Genomic DNA, 24,955 nt, shown 5'->3' with positions numbered 1-24,955 from the left:
GTAATGGTTACGTCCATGGCGCCACACGGGCGCTGCCATGGACGTAACCATTACGTCCGTGGCAGGGAAGGGGTTAATACTAACAACCTTTCTTGATGCAACTTTGTTTGTTTTTGGGGTACATGGGGACAGAAATGGGGAGTTACCTTTGTCATTTGAACAATTGTGAATGTTAAAAGTTGTATGAAAAGCAGGGAGAGCTGAGTCAGGACGTAGCTCCTGACTTAAGGATGATTCTGTAAATTATATACAAAGAGAGTAAACTGCTCCTCCCTGATCCTGTTTTCTCTCTTTCGTTTTAGTCTATCTTGTTTGAGTTGCAATGGACTTTTTTGAGTGTTCCAATCAGATAGCATTTTTGTGCTTATAACCTCCATACATATTTGGTCTTTGACTCTATTGTTTACCCTTCCAGCAGTTATAAGATCATTTGGACTAATTAAAGTTTTTAATATTGCTGTTTGAAATTCTAATGTTTGATCAGAATTAGAAGGTGCATTCTCCAATTGAGTTAAAATATATTCAAGTATCCCCTGTAGCGACTGTAGGGACTCAGAAATGATTACATGATCATTTGTTGGGCGAAATTGTGATAATAGAGGAAAGTCTGGACAATGGTATAAGTTTGCTTCAATCTAAGTAACATTTCTTGGTGTGCTATTAAAAAGTTCTATTGTCTCTTTTAGGTAGCTGGCTCAATTCTGGTAGTTTATGACCTATTGGTGGAACATGGATGGAAACAACTTCAGGAGTTATCTGCTGCTAAAATATTTCAGTAGAGAGATGGTTGCTGTTTATTTCTGCGTTGAGAGTCTTTTTGCACTGAATCAGCCTTGTTGACTGCTGTAATATCATTTTGCTCAATGGCAGACATTGCATTGCCTTTTTTTTAGACATTTTAATGTCCATTTGTTGCTAAGTGTAGTGTGACAAAAATTCAGGTATAGATATTAGACCTTCTAGAGCGCTGATATGTGCAGATTTGTTTATTCCCTCTCTTTACTGTTTGCACCATTCCTTGCCACTTTACTGCAACTGGTCGGTTTCTATTTTTTGTATCATTAAATTGGGAAAATGTCCTTTCCTCTCCTCTCCTGATGGGCAATGATTGCCGCCTCCACCCATGAACAGCAGGAATTTAAGGCATTTGAATTAATACACACAGGGCCAGATTTACAAAAATGTGGCGCAGCGCGGTGCTGCGCCAAAATTGGCAGCGCCGCAATGCGTCACTTTAGAAACACAGGGATGAGCTTTATTTACTAGAATACGGAGCACCCCTGCATTCCCCCAGCACTGGTGCTAAATTGAGATGCCTATCGCCAATGCAGGCATCCTTGCACAATCATGCGAGGATGTCTGCATTGAGGGGTTTGATTGTTTATGTTTGGGAAGGTGTCCCTTCCTGCACATAAACAATCACTAACGGTGATTTGGCACTTTTGTGTGTGTTACAGAATGCAGCAGACACAGAAGTGCCAAAGCTTCATTTTGAAATGATTGTTTATGTGCAGGAAGGGGCACCTTTCCTCACATAAACAGTCATTTTTGGCATTTTGCTTTTTCTATGCGTGCTGCAGAATGCAGAACACATAGAAAATGCAAAAAAAACAAGGGGGAATAAAAGTATTCCTCCTCGTTGTACCTTGCATGCCCCTTCCACGCAAAGGGCTACGTGTGAAGGGGCCTTATCTACAAGGTGGCATTAAGCCAAAAAAAGTGGCTTACCTCCACCATGTAAATATAGCTCAGGGCATAGCGCCACCAGAATGTCACGTAAAGTGACGCTCTGGTGGCACTAGGAGCTCGTAAATATGCCCCACAGACTTTAAAAAACTAATGTCCAAAAACTGCTAAAGATTTGACAAGCGATTGTGGGCAGCTCCGAGCATGATTATAATTGAAGAGTACTTAGAACTGAAAACATGGAAAGGCCAGAAGCCTAGTGTTGATGAGTACTGACTTCCCTTGTAGTATGAGAATCCTATCCCGTGGGGACCTAGGAGAGTATCATAACGGGCAGGGCTCCCCAGCTTCTCAGGGGGCTGCCTCTACTGCCTCTGCCACTGGTCAGCAGGTCAGCAAGGAGAACCAGGAGTGCTAGTACAACATCAATATAAGCCATTCCAAGTCCTTGCTTGGCTGCTTCTGTGAATGCTAGAATCTGTCTTACGCTGAGGATCCTAAGCCTGCAACTTCTCTCACCAATCTGCACCGGTCTTCTGCACCCTCAATGGAGACATGCAGTGCAGCACACAGCAAAGCAACCATCAGACCAGCTCTCAACTCTTGCTCTCGCCCTGGCTGCACAATCCTTTTCCTGCCTCTTGACACCAGCCCACACAGGTCCTGCGAGTGTCAGAGCACCAGGATTCTGAATGTAGCCAGAACACACTGCTTACTCCAAGAGCTCTTGTGAACAGGGGCCAGATGCCAAAAATGAGGGAGCTACACTCCCTTCTGCTCCTTGCACTGCAACACCTGACAGTTATCCTAGGCAGCCCAAGGCACCAGAGCCCAATCATGGCTACCTGTTTCATGGGAGTGTGTAGTGGCAGATACTTTGGTCGAAAAGGAGTGGGCAGTTTAGGAGCAGATCTCACAATGGATCCATGTTCTGCTCACACACCGCCTGCATTACAACTGGCCACACTCATGTTGCTTGAATGAGAACTTACCTTAAAAAACAAAAGAGAAGAGGGGTCTGGCAAAACAGGAATGTTTAATTTAATGAAACATTACGGCCATGAGAGCAATTACAGAACCAGGGTCTGAAGTCAGTCACTCGTACGTCAGACTGGAACAATTTTTTTTACATATTTCTCTGAGTATCATAAAACCAAAAACTAAATTTTTTTCTTGGTAAAAAATGTTAAAAGTTGTCAAGGACTCATAAATACACTTCCAGATAGTGAACGCAGGTGAGCCTCGATCGGGAATGGACACAATATGGGCCTGCAAGTACATGTCCATATGTCCGGCCTGATAAGCGCATCGGGCCAGATATAGCAAAAGGTTTTGCATTTGCAAACGGTGCGAATTGCAAAAAAAAAAGGTTGTTTACAATTGCAAAATTGCCTTCCACAATCTATGAAAAGCATTCGCAGGCCAATTTTAAGGAATCGCAAAATTAGCAAATCGTTAAAATTGCAACTCCATTTTGCGAATCACAAATTTTGGTTCACAAATAGGTAATAATAAATTCAATGTACAAACCATTCGCGAATTATGAATGGTCGCAAAATGGGGATTTTGCATGTGTAATTTACTACCAACTCAAATCAGGTGGTAATCAGGTGCAACCTAAATAAAGAGGCCCAGAGTGCATCAGCCATTTTCAATAATGGTTGCACTATACGTCATTGCGAGGAGGATGAGGATCCTGGCAGGTTTGATGAGAGGAGAAGGAGACAAGAGCGCATTTTCAGAGTGCACATAACATTGTATGACCAGACAGAAGGGGAGATTTAGGAGATGTATAGGTTGAATTCTGCCATGATATTAGACCTAATAGCAAAGTTGCAACAACAATTACAGTGACACACACCCACAGAACCATTGCAATACCCACTCATATGCAGGTGTTATGTTCCCTACACCTCTTAGCCTCAGGAAGCTATCAGTGGGTAATAGCAGTAGCTGGGGGTGTGTTGCAAAGTGCTCTCTCACACTTCTTCTATGCATGTTTGAATGCAATGTTAACTAAAATCAATGAGCACATCACATTTCCTAAAACACCACAGGACTTGCAGCTCACAAAATTAAAATTCTATCAGGTTGCCCAATTCTCATACGCCATTGGCTGCATTGATGGTACACTTGACAAAGTCTGTCCACCAACAGCCAATTAATATATATACGAAAATCAGAAATGTAGCCATTCCATGAACATACAGGTCATCTGCAGTGCCTCATACATCATCACAGTTTTAGTGGCCTGATTCCCTGGCAGCACATAACTCCTTCATATTCAGGCATAGTGGAATCTACACATGGCTACTTGGTAGAGAGTTTGAAGAAGGATACCTACTTGGTAAATAATCACAGAACAATGTGGCATAGTGTTCAGATGAGGTTTGATATGACAATTACTCCATATTCACTCCTGTCATTGTAGGAGACAGTGTATATGCAGTGTGGTCCTTCATCTTCACACCATACCTCAATCCAGCGACACCAAGTGATCGGAGTTACAATGCTGCACATAGGACGACATAAGGTGTGATTGAGAGGACCTTCGGCCTGCTGAAGAGTTGCTTTAAATGCCTGCACAAATGTTTCGGGGCACCATATTACAGTCCTGAGACCTGCAGCAAGAATGTAGCAACAACATCGCAATATTGAGAGGCTTACCCCTGGAACCCTCAGATTCAAAGTCTAATGAGGATGACGAACCATTACCATCCCATCACCCAGCAGATCGATCAGGAACATCAGAAGGCAGACAAAGATGTGCAGAAATTGCGCACAATTATTTTTAAAGTAAGTAATGAAGAAGCCATGTGTTGCTACAGGTATCACATTTATTGCCTTAACTTCACGTTAATTATGTGAGCATACAGCATAAGTAATCCAAAAGCACCTGTACTTAAATCAAATGCTTCACCATAAACATGATAAAAGTAGTCCAATGCCACAAAACAACAAGCCCTGGAACCTGTCCCTATTAATTTTTTGTGTCCAAACACTCCACTGTAACGGTCAGTGGGCTAAGCGGCATTTCTTGTTGCGGCTTCTGAGAAAGCGGTAAGTCTGGAACTGTCAAGCCTATACTCCATCACAGGGACAGTCACACTCCTCGCTGTTCCCACCACCTAGGTCGCTGTTCCTAGCGATCTGGGCTGTCTGTATGTTCTACCATTCATTGGTAACCTGCACCAATCACTGTGCAATGACTCCACTGCAATGTGCCATCCTCACTTGCATGCCCACAGCACACTGTGACAGTAAAGCAGTTGCATTTGTGAGGCGATAGGCACATCTGCTAAACCCACCCAATCTACCCATCGATTAGTGATGGTGCCTACAATGAGTGATATGGTCCAGCTGCATTACTGTGCAGAGTTCCTCAATTGTATTTGTCATCTCCCTTAAATTGTCTGCTGTAGCTTTCTGTCCTTCCAACACTGTTGCATTCAGCTGGCACACGTTGTGATTGAGAGGCACCGACTGCCTGTGCATTGATTCCATGTGCTTACATTTGTAGTCACTTCACCTTCAACATTGATGACTCCAGACCACCAAAAATAGATGTGCCCTCACCCTCCTCTGAGTTCTTTCTGACATCTGCTCTATCTCTCCTGGGAGGAGTGATGTCTGTGGGTGAGTCTATCCTCCAAAGGTGGTGTATGCACATCTACTGTCATGGCATCAGACTCCCAGTTAAACTCAGGGAGTGGTATAACTGCTGCCCTGCATCTGGGTTGTGCAGGTTCTGTGGGTGGTATGGACATAACATTTTCGACCTGAGACCATGGCTTTCCTCTTTCCCCCCAGTTTCTGTTTCTGCTGCATGTGGTGCAGAGACATCTGCCATACCAATGAGCAGTATTTCTGTTACAAATTACTTTTGCATGTTACAGGTCAAAGTTTAATTTTGAAGTAAACAGTTTCCATGATATAGGGTTTTTGCTTGTTATTTGTCATGTCTATCTGTGTGGGGATGCACAATGCTGCAATGTTTCATCTTGGTTCACTGTTGGAGTATGGACTATGCCTCCCATAAGGCATTGTTGGGTTGCATGGAATGTATGCCATGGTCTGTTTTTATCACTGCGTGTTAACATTGATTTTCTCTAGGGGGCAATTTTTCCTCAACAAATGGTCATTCAAATAATTGTTATCTCTACCTTTGATGCTGCCTGGTATGGCTGAGGTGTCCATGTCAATAACCCCAACAATGGCTTCAGGCTGCAGAGTTGCCTCCAACATGTCCTTCAAGGGTGTGGATGGTATCTGGGTGGATGGTCCTCCGCCAGTTCTCCTTGCCTTCATAAGCCTGGTCACTACCCTCTCCTTTGCACATGTATGTAAATCAGACCAGCGCTTGCGTACCTCCTCAATGGAGTGCTGTGCCACATTCACCTCACTGATCTTTGCCTGGATGACAGGCCATCATTTTTGCTTCTCACTCTCTGGGATATGGAATGAGTTTTTCCTAAAGAGCCTGACATGGTCTTTACCACCTCTTCAGTAAGCAACTCCAGTTTCTGCTCACTGAACTTCAGTTTCCGCTTTCTGCCTTCAGCATCATTTGCATTCCCCTCAGTGGTCATTGTGTGTCCTCGGTGACACTCCTGACTGGCTCCCTAATACTCAGCTCAATGACTCTGCCTCCTCCTGTGGCTCAGATTCCTAGAAATAGCATGGTCTGACCCACTTCCTGGTTGTGAGGTCATCAAGCTGCTCCAGAATGCAAAAATTGCAAATTGAGATTGCCAAATATCGTCAGCTATTTTACCAAATCGCTATTTGGTAATCACTTTTTGAGATTGCAAATTTTAGGTAATAATGAAACATTTTGCGAATCCTATGTTATATCACATTTAGCGATTTCCAAATATCGATTAGATAAAAATCACTATTTGGTAATCGCTAATGCGGTGCTTCATACATATGACCATGGTCACTGCATTTACTGTATGTGCTGTCTTCTGATTGGCTATGTTCCTAACTACATATGACAAATTAATTTATGGTCTTTTTGGAAATGTATGCATTCCTCTGGCAATATGTGTTTTCTTGGGGGCCAATCTCCAAAGACCATTGTGGTGTTGCTGCCTATCTGTGGGATTGATCTAAGTTTTCCTGTTTGTGTCTTTAGCTGCCAGCTTAGTGTTACCCCACTTGTGACCTGTCAGTCATTAACCTCAGGTCTAGGTCTCAGAGCCTGCCTGGCCAGGCACCTACCTGCCGGGGCTGATGGAGAGTTCATGACGGGGGAAGCTAACAATTCATTTGTGTATATAAATGCATTGCTGTGTGCATTGACATCAATTATTTCAATACTAACATTCCCTCCTCTAGTTGAATTTTCAACTGCACCATCAAACCCACACATCATGACAGTCACATTGTTGGTTCGTTGTTGTGCCACTTCCCACTCTACTTGTACTCTATATAATTTGGGGACTGTGCTTTTACAGCAGGATACCCCCAAATGCAGGAAACCACACAATTACAATAACACAATGAGAACGGGCAGCAATGACATGCACAGAACAGTCAGCCACCAGGGGAGCATGGTGAGCCAGTTCGTGAACCACTTTTGCTCAGGGTCACCTCCCTCTTCAAGCATGTCTTTCTGTAGTCGGTGCAATGCTTGAGTAGTAAGAGTCAAAGTTCCATTGTCCATGTCATTGCCAGGTATAAATGTGTAGCAAGATGCTTAGATTTTTGCGCACACCCTACTCTCCATTGTGGTCATCAAGTCCAAAACACACTGATGTTGCATCACCATGAAGCAGATGGCTCTTATTTCCTCTTGAATTGCATTAAGGCTGAGCTCAGTACTGTTCATGATTTTGAGCAATTCCCACTGGGTGATTTGCAACCAGCAGGCATTTGCTTTTGTCTGCAAAATGAAGAAAGGTATAGACCCTCCTGCTAATACTTGGCAGTCAGTGAACAGTCTAAATTCCTCAGGATTGTCCTTTTACTGAGCCGAGCAAAAATATTCAGCAGTTTTTTTCTCTAGAGCCTGATGGAAAGAGGTGTTTTCGTCCTCAGTGGGTGCTGGTTCACCTCAGACAGATCTTCTGTGGGGTTGACCAGAGTTGGGGTGTTATGGTGACAAGGGAGCACAAGCCACAGTATCTAGGGTTGAGCTGGAAGTTAGCAAACTCATTACACTACCAGCAGGACTCTGAGGTGCCCCATTGCATGTGCAAAATTGTGGCACAGTTTTTGTTTGTGCCCAGCGGAATGTTTCCTTAGCCTCTGAAACACAATGAATACAAGGAGAGTTTCTGTACAATTAGGGGGTGTCCCTTCCCCTCCATTCATGCGTACCTGCAGTGTCCCAGATCTCCTGACACAGGGTTTCTGTGCAGTGATTTAATCCTCTTCTATGAGACCCATTTCCCTTCATATCATCGAGGTGGATGGCCCTGCACTAAATCTCCATTTCTGGGGTCCATTCATTATTAAGAAAGACAGACCCATAAATGCTAAGAGCCACCTTGGGACCAAAAATAAAAGCAGGAGCAGACATGTTTGTGCACTGCTTAGGTGGTTTAGTTAGCTCCAAGAATCTCGTCTTTTAAATAGCTCAGTGCAAAACAGTATTTTCCCTTATAGCGCCCTTCCTGCATATCCTGTTTGGCTCAGTTTGGGTATCACTAGGCTTAGTGAGAAGGTACAGTGTGGTAGGATTAGTTTCGTAGTGGGTCAGATTTACTACTACCCTATGGGGCTCTACTCTATTAGGTTGTATTTTGGGCCTAATTCTACACATACACAGAGGGAGAAGGCATTTTGCTTTTTCAGGGGCTACCTCTTTAAATAAGTAAAGTCTATCTGCCCTTACTGCATGTGGTATCAGCGAACAGACACAACATGACCTGGAGCCACGTGCTGATACATCATGTTGTTTAAAAAAGCTCAATGTAGTGCATGTGGGATGCTATTGTTGGGTGTAGTGTAATTAAAGGTGTCATGGGAGAGGTCCCTGCGTAAGTGTGAATTTTTTTTAATAGACTCTATCAAACTAGACTGTCCTTTGGAAATGCATTGATCCAGTAGCAGCCCTATCAAGCAGAGGATGTATAAACGCATAAAAACATCTAACTTATGGAACATTGTAGGACTGGAGATGATTCTGGCAGAGTTCTCAGTAGTCTTCTTTGTGAGAGGAGTTAAGTCCTTGGGACGTGTTGTGACTCTTAACCTTGTTGGATGCGAGTGTTCTCTGTAGCAGTATATGGCTCTTGATCCTGCTGAGGGTTCTGGTGCAGCCACTTGTAAGGCTCTGGTTTACTATAGACAAGGTGCACTTAGCGGCTCGACTACAGACCTGTGGGGCTAGAGCTATGTTTGGTTGTTATACAAGAAAAGAACATTACCTCTTTATATGTCACCTATTTTGTTTTATGAGTTGCTGTATTTCCTCATGATTTTTGGTTGAGGCACCAGAGGGCGGCCCCACTCTGGATACATGGTTTGGACAAAATGGGTTATATTTTATGAACATTTAAAAAAAAAAACATTTTTGTCATTGGGTCTTCAACCAATGGTATGCTTTTATGGGGCAATTCTAATACATGAGGGTAAATGTAACATTTGGCTGGTGCTCTGTTGGCGTAACCAGCCCTTCAGTGCTCTAGTGTGGACATGGGTGTGCCATCGGTGTGGGTGGTGTTTTCAACCTACATGTGTGTGGTGGATGAAAAGGAGGAGGCATGTTACACTGAACATGGTTCCACGATCAAAATGTGCCCTGAGGTCACATGTGTACCTCTCTGGTCTTGGCTCATGGCATGCAGTATGACCCTCACAGTGGTGCTAGGTCTCCTAAATATGCCCATTCCTCGAGCTTCCTGTGGCAGGCTTTGGGCTGCTTTGTTTGGTTTTGGTAGTTTCTATAGACCTCTGATCTTTACTGTCATGAACTGGAGGGTGTTGGAGAGTTGTTCTGTGACCTCCCTGTGACTCTGATTTGTGATGTTCAAGATTGGGATTGTTGCTCCCTTCGTATGGTGTATGAGGCCTTGTGTGTTTCCATGCCTGCTGCGGGGTGAGCATACTTCTGAAGTCTGTTATGGTATCCTCAGGTTTCATGGTTTCTGCCATTAACCCTCCTACATCTGGGCAGTCAGGGAACATTTCCATCAGGGCTATCCATATTTGGTGCCTGTACGAACTGAATGTGGCCCTGTGATGCTCAGTGTTTTTCAGTGCGATTGCTGGGATGCGAGCTGAAGCAAACATCGTGTTGGTCTGCTCTCCGATAAGACTACTTAGCAGACTTTTGACATTTGTTCATGGTGTGGGTTCCTCGAAACATGAGATCAATTTCCCTGCCGTATCCAACAATGGTTGCAAATTGGTCCTTAGCCCTTCTTTATCTATCTGAGCCCATGGCACACAGATGGTCCCTGACTTGCCTTTCTGCAGTAGCTGGCATATTTTGGCTGTGGGTAGCTCCACTGGTTTCTCCCTAACATAGTGGTCCCATCTCCTTAGACAAATGTGCATGTAGGGGAAGTTCCACTTGGGATCTCCCCCTCTGTGTGGGATGCAGTCTTCCACAACAGCTATGTCCTGTGGTTTGAAGGACCCCGCCTCTGGCTGTGGTCTATTGTGCTGGTCACTCCTCTCAGTTCATTGGACTACCAGGTGACAGAAAGGTTGCTCAAAGATTTCACCTTTCTGTTGAGCCACTATCCCTCCTGGGGTTAGTTTGTTTGTCCTGCACGTTCGGGAGGAGCAACGGATGCCTTAGTTGCTGCTTTACTCGTGCACACGCAAAGGTGTCACCTTGGTTCTCCTGCACGTAAGTTTAGTTTGTACCAGGCTACCTTGGTCTCTTATTTCCTGGTCTACCTTAGATTCTTCCTCTAAAGGGGGTCCGTAACTACCCCCAGTTGCCTCAAGTGGAGGGTGTGCTACTCTACTCTCTTGTGCTTCCAGGGTGTGAGCTATCTCTCTCCATCTTTAGTTTAGACCTTTCCGCTAAATCCCACCAAGATTGCCTCCTTTGTTCTGAGCTATGTGCTGCTCTTCTTAATCAGGACCTGCCCTCAAATTGGCATTCTATTATTTCCTCGGCTACCTGAGCAAACCTGTGGCTCACACCCCGTCATTGGATCCAGGAGGACTGGGACCCTTTTCATCATCCCTGCTATTCATCTCACTGACCAGAACCACTTGAATCTCCCTGTCACTTTAGTGCATTCACCAACACCCGTGGGACTGTGTGTTTTCCATGCTGTGGGGCACCGGTGGGCTTACTGTGAATGATGGGGTGGCAAACTTTGGGCAGCTCTAGTGCTGGAGTGGGGTAGGGCTGGGATTCCCTGGACCTGCTAGCCTGTTAAATGGTCATGCCTGGACCTAATAGTTTGTTTCTCAGTAGAGGCTCTTGTAGGTACCTCAACCAGCGGATTGCTCTACCTAATACACGGATAACAGGCATCGGGCAGAGAATCTCCATTCCAACAAACGGCTTGGGAGGTGCGGATGTCTTGCTTGATTACTGTGGGGTAGCGTTCTCCGTCTGGGCCTCCTTGGAGTTGGCCCATAATTCTAGTTATGCTTCTCTCTTGATCCCTTTTTGCCTTGCATATTTTGTCTATATATGTGTCTTCACGGGTACGAATATGTTAGTTTCAAAGATTCCCTTCTTTGGCCTAGGAAACGCATGTGCCTTCTATTTTGTGTGCAAGTTATAGCAAAACCTGTTAAGCTTTTTAGCCTGTGTGGGCAACCTTGGGCAGTTTTCAGGGGACTGATGCACTTCTAGCTTTTAAGATCTTAGTGAATCTTACGTTATAAGCATCTAACTTCCGGTTTAGGGAATCTTAACCTTTACTCTGGAAGTGGGTAAATATATGCACAAGGATTATTAGTATCACTCTGGTAGTGTGGAAATATATACACAGGCATTACTTGATCTAATGAGTTAAGCATTATTTACTAATGCATCAACATAAACATTTAACAAACGCAAATAACAATGCATGTGAAGGGTCGCACCCTAAAAGAAAGAGCAGTTGTTAATTTAAACTTCATGAAATTTGGCTACAAAATAGTGAGTTTTACTTTGGTATCAAATAGTAATTTGTGAGAATTAGCAACCCCTTCATATAGCACATTGAGTCATCGACAAATCACAATACTTAAGACAAAACACAGTTTCATTAATTTACCAGTGCCACAATATCAAAACAACATAATTTCAACTGGCACTAAGAAAACTGACAAAGCAAAAAAAGCGATGACTGGGTCAAAATTACCTTAGCCCGCTCCTAGGACATGCTGTCTTGTGACCAGGGAAAGCTTTATGCATTACACAGGACTAAGTGACCCCGAGTAATCTTGTCGATATTGGCTCCGGGGAAATGTATTCAAAGAAAAAAAGTGATAACTTCAACAACCATAGGCCCTTCTTGACTAAGCTCAAGCTGTGTCTTATCTTCTAAAACTAAATTGCTTTCTTCTCCAACATCTGAATCACACCCTATATCACACCCAGGGGTCATGCGTACCATCTGTGTCATGCTCAACAGTCCAATTGAACACACATCTCACTTCTTTCAGATACCAGCAGTGTTAAAAAAAGGTAGCACTGAGAACCCCTTTTAGACTAAAAATAAGATTGAAGTACATGCCCTTTATCACACTCAAAGCCTATGTGTACCATTTGTGTCACACCCAGGAGTCCAAGCAATAGACACTTTTTATCATTTCGATGCCATCCATCTATCACACCCAGGGCCTATGCGTACCATCTGTGTCACACCCAGAGGTCCAAACAATAGACACCTTTCATCATTGAGATGCCAGCCATATATCACACCCAGGGCCTATGCGTACCATCTGTCTCTCGCCCAGAGATCCAAGCGATTACCCCTGAGTCATATCCAAGTGACAAGTGACAAAACAATATTCAACTAATTCAAACAACAGTCACCTTTCTAGAGTGCTGACTTTAAAAAAAAGGTGACTTCCATGGGTTACATCTCTTCCTAATTTTCCAAACACCAAATGCTAGGACCAAGGGCCAGATGTAGCAAAAGAAACTTTTGCGAGTTGCAAATTGCGTGTCACGATGACTCGCAATTTACAACTCGCAAAATTGTATGTAGAAAGGTGTCTCAGACACCTTCTGCGACTCGCTATGGGGTCGCAAAGACCCACCTCATGAATATTAATGAGCTGGGTCACATTTTGCAACCCCCATAGCGAGTCCCTGCACTCACAGGGATGGTGGCCTGCTGGAGACAGCAGACCTCCATGTCTGTGACTGCTTTTGTAATAAAGCAGTTTTATTTTTTGAATTGCAGCCCGTTTTCCTTAAAGGAAAACGAGATGCAATACAAAAAAATAATGAAACCATTTGGTTTCATTTTTTCAGAGTAGGCAGTGGTCCATTGGACCACTGCCTGCTCTGCAAAATTATTTTTAGCGACATTCACAAAGGGGAAGTGGTCCCATAGGGACCCCTTCCTGTTTGCGAATGAGTTACCACCCACTTCAAGTGGGTGTTAACTGCGAATTGCTTTGCAACCGCTTTTGCGGTCACAAAGCAATTCTGCATCGCGGTGCGAGTTGCAAATAGGAAGGGAACACACCTTCCTATTTGCGAGTCGGATTCACATTTTGCGAGCCGGTACCGTCTCGCAAAATGTGAATCAGTATCGCAATGGCCGTTTTGCATGGTGCAAACTGTGTTTTTCGCAGTTTGCGACATGCAATACGGTTCCTACATCTGGCCCTAAGACTCTTATGTATTCCCTTACCCTTCTGACAGTGGCTTCAGGACTGACCTCCGTCCCAAGGGTTCAGCAGAACTGCCAATCAATTGTGACATTGCTTACCTTCCTTGTTTTACAAATGTGAATCTGTCCCATGGGGTCCCCTTACTTCGGTTGCAGTCGGGTCCAAGGAATCAATCAGCTCCTACCTGGCTCCCCAAATTGTTGCTCAAATGTTACCTTTAAAAAAACAAAAGACAATAGGAGCCTGGCAAAACAGGAACAGTTTGTTTAATTAAACATTACAGCCAGGAGAACAGTTACAGGACAGGGGTCTGAGGACTATCTCAAAGCACAATCATTTTGAACAGTGTTTTATACAATTCTCTGGATACCATAAAACAATGAAAACATTCCTTTTTGGGAAGAAGAATAAGAACCGTTTGTCTTGGAGTCATAAATATGGTCCTGATTACAAATGCAGGTGGCCCTTGACCTTGCTTATGTCTCCAGATGCCCGGCCTGAGGGGCGTGTGTTCACTGCATGTTGCTGTGTGTGCTGTGTTCTGATGGACTAAGTGTTCCTAATTTCATGTGGCCTCTGACTTTAGGGTGTGTTGGACAATGTGTGCACCCCTCTTGCCATGTGTATTTTATTGGGGTCAATTTCCTCAGAGCATTGCTGCACCTGTCTCTGGGACTGATAAAAGATTCCTGTTCATTCATTTGTCTGCTGACTACATGCCACCCCACCTGTGATCTGTCAATCTGTAACCTCAGGCCTAGGTCTCAGAGCCTGTCTGACTACATACTTTTGTGCCAGTGTTGATGGAGAGTTCATGACGGGGGAATTTAGTATGGTGATGCAACTTCGATCCTATATATGAATGTATTGGTGCGTGCATCAGCTTTGATTATTCCAATTTTAACAAACGTTAAACTTTATAACCCAAACAGGGTGTAGTTAAGAAAACTAAGTAAAAAAAACAAATATTTGTACCTCAAATGAAATTGCCCATTTGAATGAGGAGGTTGAATAAATTGTTGGTAACAAAAGCCTACAATCGAAGATGCAGAGAGGAGCAACTAAGAAACCGAAGGTGACTGTGCGCACAATAGTATGTTAAAAAAGATAGAAATGGCCCTGACACCCCTTCAAATTCTAGAAAACTTCTAGTGGACTTGAACTTTAATTAGCAGTCCTTCCAGCTTGGAATTACTTCTTGTGGATTCCCATAGAGATATTCTCCTGAAGCCTTGTTTGTGCTTTTGCAAACATTAGAGGGGATCCCAGATACCTGCAATCTATCACCAAAACAGGCTGACATTAGATCACCCAGTGTTCAATTGCCATCCTACCATGAAACCCTTTTGGGGACAGATAGGGTGATGAAGGAAGAAACAGGGGCCTTCAAAACTGTAGTTTCTCAGTTAACCAGTCTGTTGAAGCGACTGTTGGGTGCAGTAGCAGAAATCAGTAACACCAACAAGGGAATGCAGAAGGAGATTGACTTTGGAAGGCCCAAAGCCAGACCTTCTGCCCTGAGTGAATATGGGGAGCCAGTACAAAGATCGGTGAGTGGCTCTTCTCAAAGTACAGCTATGCCAGTAGTTTGCCAGGAGTCCAGACTAAGGGCAACTAGAGGAGAAGGGAACCAAGTTAGATAGGCTACATTAACCATGGAGGCAGGCTGAGGGGGATAGGGGCAATGATCCACTAGCTGGAAAGTGGGCACCAGCTTCATCCAATAACTGAGGGGATTCTACAGCTAATCCCCATTTTCTTATGATAAATGCTCCCAAACTCCAGCCACACTCTAGTTATGCATGTGAGTATTCTTTAAAAAAAGTACAATTATCCATTGGATCCGCCATTAAAGGGATTGCAATTCAGTCATTAGGGAGGGCATTGTCAGTATTAAAAGTAGGCCCCTGGACAATTAGCCTGCCACTTGCCTGTGGTTCCAGTTCCTTCTTGTTCCAGACTGATCTAGTGACACCACAGCTCCCTGGGTTTTACAGCTGGGGTTTTCCCAACCAGGTTTTCCAACTCACTGTTCTTCCCACTAACAGAATCAATGCTCACCCCAAGACTACTTAATGCAGGTCGTAGCATGTGAATGTGTGTGGTGGGCACACCAAAGGCAAGCCTGTCTGTGCCATGCCTGGACCATGCCCAGCACCTTAACTACTGATCCTCCCTCCCCCAAAGATAAACTATCATCACACTCTACACCCTCAACCCCAGACTGCGCAGCAAACACTGCCACTGCGTTAACCCACACTCCATATAAGGACCTTTCATCTGCACCTACTGCCATTTCATCTGCCACAGCACACACACCACCCACCAACAAGCCCCACCTCGAACACTCCACAGACACCCCCTGAACAAATACACCAACTCGCATGTGCCCTTCTCAGCACGCATTCCACTAAATTATAGGACATCATCACCACCCTTGCAGCCAACATTGTCTTCCTCATCAAGATCTGGCTCAATTCCACATCTGCACAAGGCAGTGCCACAGCCATCCCCAATGGATATAAAATCACACACCAGGACCGTCCCAACAGGCTGGGAGGAGGAACAGCCATTGTCCACAAGAAGACCATATAGTGCACCACCGGCAATGGCACCACCCCCATGGATCATCTCAACTTCAAGCTCCACATGAACAACAAAACAACCATCAGAGGCATCCTTACTTATTGACCCCGAGGCCTGTGCTCCAGGTTCTGCAACACCACCACAGACTTCATTGCACCCCTAGCCTTAGTCTCCAAGGACCACATCTTCCTCTGCAACCCACATTCCTACTTCAGTGACCACAATGGCAACATCACTCCATACCTCCTCAACTGTATGAGCAGCCTCGGACTGACCCAGATCATCCACGATCATACGCTCATCGCAGGACACAAGCTGGATCCCAATTTCACCTCCAGAACCACATCAAATACAGCCATGTCCCTGAACTTATGTGGATTGATCACTCCATCTTTCACTTCAGCATTTCCAGCCTCAACACCTCTAACCCCAAGGTGACCAGCGCCCCCATCGAAGGTGGAACAAAATCTCAAAGACCAGCTGGGCAGACACCCTCAGCAGCTCCGACCCCACTCTGCCACCAACCTCAAACAGGAAGTGAAAAACCTCAAGGCCTGGATCACCGATTACACCAACAACATGGCCCCAACAAGAGCAACAACCAGAAAATATCCTCCATAAACATTCAGCTGATACACCCAAGAACTCAGCATGGCGAAACAAGACAGCAAACAACTTGAAAGAAGATAGAGTGCCAGCAAGGATGCCTCTGAAAGAGCAGCTTTCAAGACCTCCTTCAGCCTCTACCACTGCCAGATGAGGGCAACAAAGAAGCCAGCCTTTGTGGCACTCATCAAAACCAGAACCAACAACACCAAGGAACTTTTCAACATTTTAAAGGAATTCTCAAATCCGGCTGCCAGCTAAAGCAACAGCTCCCCCTTACAGGAGCTGAGCGACAACATCAACCACTTCTTCCACAACAAGATTGCAACCATATAAAAAACTTCAAATCCTAACCCACAACTACAGACTTCCACGAAAGATATGTCACCACCATAACCGACAGAAATGACACTCTGACCACCTGGAATATCCTCTCCACCCAGGACATCACCTTCACCATGAAATCCATCCATTCAGGACTTCCCACAGACGCATGCCCCCAGCACATCTTCAAACTTGGAAACCAAAGGCTTGGCAAAGAACTCACCACCCTGCTCAACATCTCTAACACCACTGCAATATTTTCGGATGCCTGGAAACATGTCAAAGCCAGATCACTACTCAAAAAACCCTCCTCTTACCCCAGCAAATACAAAAACTAGCAGTCCATCTCCCTGCTCCCATTCCCAGAAAAGATACTGGAAAAAATCTTTGACAAGCAAATCATAACATACCTGGAGCAGAAAAAGGTAATCAACACCTCCCAATCCAGCTTCCATGGCAATCACCGCACCAAAACTGACCTGATCACAGCCACCAACAAAATATGAACCCTCCTCAACCAAGGCGAAACAGCCGCTTTGAACATCCTTGACCTCTTTGCAGCCTTCGACACCGTATCCCACCGCATGCTGATTGAAAGACTCCACCATATCGGCATCCAAGGGGATGCGTTCAGATGGATTATCTCCTTCCTCACCCAAAGAACCCAGAGGATCCACCTCCCACCTTTCACCTCTGAACCCGAGGAGATCACCTGCACTGTCCCGCAGGGCTCATCCCTCAGTCCCATGCTCTTTGACGCATATATGACCCCACTGGTCAACATTGTCAGATAACACAGTCTTAACATAATTTCCTATGCAGAAGACACCAACCTTATTCTCTGGACTGATTAAGAACAATTGCCTGCAGCTGAACACAGACAACATGGAAGTGCTGATCTTTGGCAATCACAGCAATACATGGAATAAATCCTGGTGGCCATCAGAACTAGGACCCACACCCGCTCCCGCAGACCACACAAGAAACCTCAGAATCATCATTGAAAACAAGCTCACCATGAAATCACAGATCAATGCCATCTCCTCTGCCTGCTTCCTCACTTTGTGCATGCTATGTAACATCTTCAAGTGGCTACACCTACACACGGGACAGAGGCCCTCATCACCAGCCAACTGGACTATGGCAATGCCCTCTATGTAGGAATCACTGCACACCTCCTACAGAGAGCTCAGACCATACCAAATTTTGCAGCTAAACTCATTCTTGGTCTTCCCAGAAGTACCCTCATCACACCCAACCTCAGGCAACTCCACTGGCTCCCCGTACAGAAGAGATGCTAATTCAAGCTGCTGACTCACACACACAAGGCTCTACACAACCAAGGACCCACCTACATTACTCACCATCTGAACTTTCACCAACTGTTGATAAGACTACGCTCTCCCTTTCACTTGCCTATACTCCCCACATCTACACAAAGCAGAAGTGGCGGACGCTTTTTCTCTTACATTACGACAAAAGCCTGGAACAACTTCCCCACGCACCTCCAAAAAATAATCTCACTTCTGGAATTCCAAATGGCCCTCAAGAGCTGGCTGTTCGAATAAGCCTACAGGACCTGCAAGTGCCTGGACATCCTATCTGGTAATTAGCTACGCTTCATAAATCCTGATTGATTGATTGATTAAAAAGATGTTCTTTGTGCTGATCTATGTTTGACTTTGGTGAAATTACCTTGACGAAAAGAAACCTGGCTTATAGCCTAGTGGCCTTAGTTGTAAGAGCTACGTCACCAAATGACTCCCTTATACAATTCCAGTGCCAAGGGGCAAGCAAACATGTATCCTATTTGAATCACTTATGGCACTTACACTCAGACACAAGTTCCTTTCTGGGGTCCATAGACTGACTGATTAGTGGGAATATATCTCCCCCTATTGATACTTTGTATGTGAAGGTGGCATTTGCAAATGACTCCAAGCCCTAGAAAGAGATCAATACTAATGGCCCAGCTTTTACCTACTTCTCAGCAAAGTGAACTAACCACTCCTTCATCACCCCTGATGCAATCTCCATTGTCTCTTCGAATGTGGAAGGTTTGCATTCAAATGTGAACTTACCTGACTGGAACACCTTTATTGACATGCTCAATACCTGCCTATTTCAGGACACATAGTGCACTTCACCAGTATTTATGGTAGGCTTCTTACATTTTTCCATTCCAGCCATTTAAAACTTGCACGGATGGACTTCTGAAGGCCTTACAGTGTGGGGGAGACTTTTAATCAATTGTTATATAGAAAAAACTGAGATCAACTCTCATGATATTTTAGGGATATGATTATGTACTACTAAGAACCCCGAGGTTATAATCTACAATATTTAGGTGAGGGGGATTCAAGGAGGTAATCCCTCAGACACAATACAAAAGCTAGAAAACTTGTGGGAAACTATAAGCCAACTTGCACACACTATTGCGGTAGGCAACTTCAATAACACATTTGAACCATTGGGCAGGGGTGATGCCAAATTGGCTGGTGGGGAGGATGAAAGGTGGGCTATTCACAAGTTTGATTTAGCTCCAGTCACAAAGTGGACCCAAGCAGCTTTGCAGCTTAAAAAGATGGTCTAAGGGCTGCAAAAGTAGAACATGCTCAGACTGTAGAAGGGCATCTACGTACAATAAGCTCCACCATGAGAGCCATATCGACTATATATTGCTGGATCTAAGATTAGGGCAATGTTGAGGACATGGTTGTGAAAAGCAGGATAAAAAGCAACCATAACACCTTATGTCTGTCTGTGAGCCTGCACTGAGGGAAACCTTTACCTGTCCCTCATTTATGTCATGTTACCAAGAATGTTCATCTAGGTTACCACAGATTCCATCTTAAATGAGACCAGCTATCAGCTTGACAGGATGTTCTGCCCAATATAAGAAGTGGCTTGTCGAGTGCATTAATAAAACTTGAAATTGCTACCACTACTAGGGCGAACTAGCAGGAAGTTATAAATATCTATCAAAGCTTCTGTGAGCAGTTAAAAGCTCACTTCCTTCTGCCTAACTGTATCAACAGAAGGAAAAGCGTAAAGTGACCACTTGGTATAACAATAAATGCAGGAAATCCAGAACCCAGCTGATTCTAGCCATTAAAAACAAAATTTTACATCAAATTTCCTTCTTACGCAAGGCCTACAAGCAAACTCAACACAAAGCCAAAAGGGATTGGGATGAGCAAAGGTAACATGATCTTCTGAGTACTAAGAAAAATATGACTAAGGTTTGGTCTCTTGTTACTTGGTGGACCAATGAGGCAGCAGCCCAGACAGCAAATCATATTTCACTCTTGGCTTATGTTAACAATTTTTAAGCCTTATATGATGATGATTTTCTGGACAGTCTCATTGAGGAGCAGACCCCTACTATTCCAGTTCACACAGATTGTACTTCCACTTTTGATCTCCACAATGTAGAATCTGCAAGAGGATTAATCGTTCGGAAGAAAGGCCCCGGACTGGATGGCATCCCTAGTGACATATGTATCTCTGACAAACCTAAATGAGCTAGTTAGCTTTTAGTAATGCACTAGATAGGGGCTCCAATCCCCGATTTATAGAATGGCTCAGAAATGATACCCATCTAAAAAAAAAATGGGGATTATAGCCTTCCATTGAACTATAGGCCTATAAGCCTGTTAGATTCTATCCAGAAGGTCTTTAGCTGGGCTGTTCTGTAGAAAATCCATACATGGGTCGATAAGGGCATTTCCTTTCTTCCTATCAAGCTGGCTTCAGGAGAAAAACTAGCACTATTGCCCAGGTTAGTTGTTTCCTTCTCATCTTTTAGAAAACAGTGCTTATTGGCAAGGGTCACCAATATGTGACCTTTGTTGATCTGAAGTCTACGTTTGAGCTGGGCCCCTGGCAAAAGCTTTGGCAAGTACTGCATCAAATGGGAAAGCCCCTTAACATATGATCAATCATTGTCCAGGTATACAAGGGTAACTATTTAAGAGTTCACTGGAGAGAACAGGGGCAACTCACAAACCCAATTGCTGTCAGGGAAGGAGCTAGGCAGGGGTGTGTTCTTTCTCCGACTCTGTTTTCCTTGTATTTATATGAGACAGTGGGCTTTCTCTCAGTTTTTTCTGCCTATGCTCCAATCCTGGCCAATGCAAAGGTACTCACTTTACTTTTTGCAGAAGACACCTTGCTTGTGTCACAAACACCCAAAAGGGCTGCAAATGTTTTTATCCCATTTTGAAGAGTTGTGGCAAATATGGGACTTGGAGGCCGATGCATCTAATACAATATTTCTATCTATTTAGCTGTACAAACTGCACCGCCAACCCAACCCTGCCCAGAAAAATACCCTGGCCTCCACCCCACCGAGCCTCAACACCGGACCCCTGCAAAAGAACAACCCTCACCCCCCAAAAACTTCCCTCTCTCCCACCCTGTCTGTAAAAATACCACCCCCTCCCCAACCTGCCCCAGCCCCACTTACCTGGCCACCGCATCCAGTGCTTCCTTCCTTTACCCGCTGTTCCCGCTGTGTGTCTGAACCACATATATGCATGGTGCCTTAAACGCCCATTTGTATGATGAAGGCACATGCATGGTTCAGGCAAGCATGGTAACGCTTGCCTACTTACGGCATGCATGGTTCCGCCCGCATAGAAAAGGCTGTTTCACATTTTAATGTATTTTTGCTAATGCTTTTTTAATGGATTTGTTTAATCCAAAATAAACATAATTTGATGATGATGATGAAAAACGTGCAAATTAGTTTTTCACTACTGCAAGGCCTAGCTCTGCCTTAGGATAGCAATGGGATTGACGTAATACCTGTTATAAATGTAATTTCTAATTGGGAAGAGATTGGACCCCAAGTTTGGTGTCTTTGAAATCACAATTCAAAATCAGAAACAATGGTGAAGTCAGATTTTACATTGTAATTCTGAACATGCTACTTTGAGAAAGTTGTCATTTTCTTAATTTAACCATTTACTGCATTCAGACTGTCCCTGAATACACATCTGGGTGGGTGACAGCTGGACTCTTGTGCATTCCCTCCAGATAGCCACACACAAAGGGATCTTAGTTGGTATGAAGGGCCATCCGCATCCTGATGGCCCATCCTAGGCAGGATGGGACGGATGAGCTGTGTCCTGATCTAACACAAAGGGCTGCATAATCCCCTGTAGTGAGTCTGGAGCCAGGGCAGAAACGGCAGGGACTGTGTGCACTTCAAAGGCCTCTCTTTGTAGTCCCTCCCACTTCAAAGGCACCACTTGGTATAAGAACTGGACTTACGACCTCACCAACTTGGTACACTTCTGGATCTGTAGATACTCTGCCAGAAAGAAGGACTGCTGTGCGGTGGAAAGGACTGCCACTCTGCTGGGTTCTCCTCCAAGGGCTCGTTGGCTTGCCTCATGATCTTCTGAAGTCTCAGGGACACAAAAGACTTCCAACACATCTGCTACAACTCCTGGACCTATCTTCAACCAGCCTCTGAACCCCAAGTGGCACCTTTCCAGTCCTGGGCCTCTGAAAGTGGTTTTGTAGCTCCTGAAATCAAGCTTTCTGGGCTCTTCTCAACATCAAACTGCCCGCTAGCACCCAGAACTGCACCGCTTGCATGAAGAATTAGCATGAGCTGTCGCAAGTTTGTCTCTTTGCACAGCATGCATTGCCACTCATGATAGGCAGACTCTTCATACCCACAGGCCACTGCCAGTGATGCTCTCCTTGCTTCCTGTGAACTTCTTCCCAGTAAATAGCTCTTGGCTCAACTCTGAAAAACAGGACTTGTCTGGGACTGTATCCGAGCCCCTCTCCATCGTGGTTGGCCTGACCTTTTGTGTTTTACCTGGTCTAGCACAACCAGATTGCCCTGTTTGGCACATCATGCTTTTACGCAGCATTATATTGCATTTTAATCTTTAAAAACACACAACACAACTTCTACTTATTGGATTTGTGTTATTTTTGTCTTGTTTTACAAATACAATTAAGCTCAATTATTCTAACCAGGTATGGTGTCTTTGTGTGGTTCTGCTGTTTTAAAGTTTGAAATGTTGCACAAATACTTTACTCCCTGTGCCAAGCTACTAGAGGGTGAGCACAGCTTAATTTATGGCATGTATCTGACTTGCACTGACTAGGGGTGTGGTTCCTGCTTGGACAGGGTGAATACCCCTGACAACCAGAAACCCAATTTCTAACACTGCCTATTTCAAAGTATTTCTGCTTGGGCTATTTCCCAAGTATGTTACGCAAAAAGTTTCATTTTTCACAGCGATATTTCAGATTGTGATTCACAGAATCAGGAATGGATAATTTAAAGCATCTATAGTAGATTTTTAAATCAGCAGTTCTGCCAGTATGTTGGTAGTTCTGTATTCCAAATGTAATATTTACTGTTATGTGCAGGCCTAACTCAAAAAGTTGTTACATGTACGAAGATACATCATGGTGTTGTGGGCAGTTACTTTCCGGCAGCAAACATTTTCCATCTGAAACACAAGCCAGCTCAGAGTCAATGGGCTCTAATGAGAAAGGTAAACTCATTCAGAAACTTAACTTTGTAGCCAAACGTAATTGTTTACAGGTGTCAGAAATTCACAAAAGTGTTATCCTTTTCATGTTTGCAGAGTTTTTCGCACTTGTATATTCCAATCAAGGAACGCGAAAATGTGTGTTCCAAGGAGTGCTAAGCATTATAAGTTTGAGGATACCCACAAAGATGTGACAAGGGTTTAAGTAAATCCCTTCCCAGGGTTAGAAGTAGAGAGAATGGAACACTTCCAGTCATCTTGAGGGTGTTGGGCAAGAGCTTTAAAAATATTTTCCACATGGAGAAAAAATGTGCATTCATTTGCCCATGGTATCTTATTCCCTATGTCTGTAGTTCTCAGAGATCACATGCATAGGATATCGATGTGATCAGTGCATGACCTGCCCAGTAACCTCAGGGAAAACTGACAATGACACAGCTTTCCTTGCACATTCCTGAAAAAATCACAGAAAGTAGAAAATCCGGTCTCTCATGTAAGTGTAAATTTGGATCCCTAAATGTACTACATTACTTGTCAATTAAGCCCAATGTTTTTAAGTGGGGATGGGACACTGCCACATATAAAGGTAAAAGGATGGGGTTCTTCCAAGGGAAATATATATTTTTATGGACTGAGAAAATATTGTGCACATGAACACCTACCTTAAAGTTTTTCACCTAAAACACTTTGGGCCATATTTATACTTTTTGACGCAAAACTGCGCTAACGCAGTTTTGCGTCAAAACAATTAGCGCCGGCTAACGCCATTCTGAAGCGCCATGCGGGCGCCGTATTTATTCAATGACGTTAGCCGACGTTAGCCGCCGGCGCTGCCTGGTGTGCGTGAAAAAAAACGACGTACACCAGGCAGCGCCGGCGTAGGGGGATATGGAGCTTGGGCGTCAAAAAATGGGGCAAGTCAGGCTGAGGCACATTTTTCGCCTCAACCCGATTTGCGCCATTTTTTTCGACTCCCAACCCCCATAGAAATGACTCCTGTCTTAGCAAAGACAGGAGTCATGCCCCCTTGCCCAATGGCCATGCCCAGGGGACTTCTGTCCCCTGGGCATGGTCCTTGGGCATAGTGGCATGTAGGGAGGCACAAATCAGGCCCCCCTATGCCACAAAAAATAAAAAATACTTACCGGAACTTACCTTAATGTCCCTGGGATGGGTCCCTCCAGCTTTGGGTGTCCTCCTGGGGTGGGCAAGTGTGGCAGGGGGTGTCCCTGGGGGCATGGGAGGGCACCTCTGGGCTCCTTCCGAGCCCACAGGTCCCTTAACGCCTGCCTTGTACAGGCGCTAAAAAACGGCGCAAAAGCGGCCGTATGTCATTTTTTTTGACCCGCCCACTCCCGGGCGTGAATTTTGCCCGGGAGTGTAAATACGGCGCACATGCCGCGGAGTCAATTTTTCAGACGGGAACGCCTACCTTGCATCTCATTAACGCAAAGTAGGTGTCCACGCAAAAAAAT

Source organism: Pleurodeles waltl, chromosome 8, assembly GCF_031143425.1.
Source record: "Pleurodeles waltl isolate 20211129_DDA chromosome 8, aPleWal1.hap1.20221129, whole genome shotgun sequence".
NCBI classification, from domain to species: Eukaryota; Metazoa; Chordata; class Amphibia; order Caudata; family Salamandridae; genus Pleurodeles; species Pleurodeles waltl.
The sequence above is the reverse complement of the archived record's forward strand: the minus strand, read 5'-3'. Positions refer to the sequence as shown.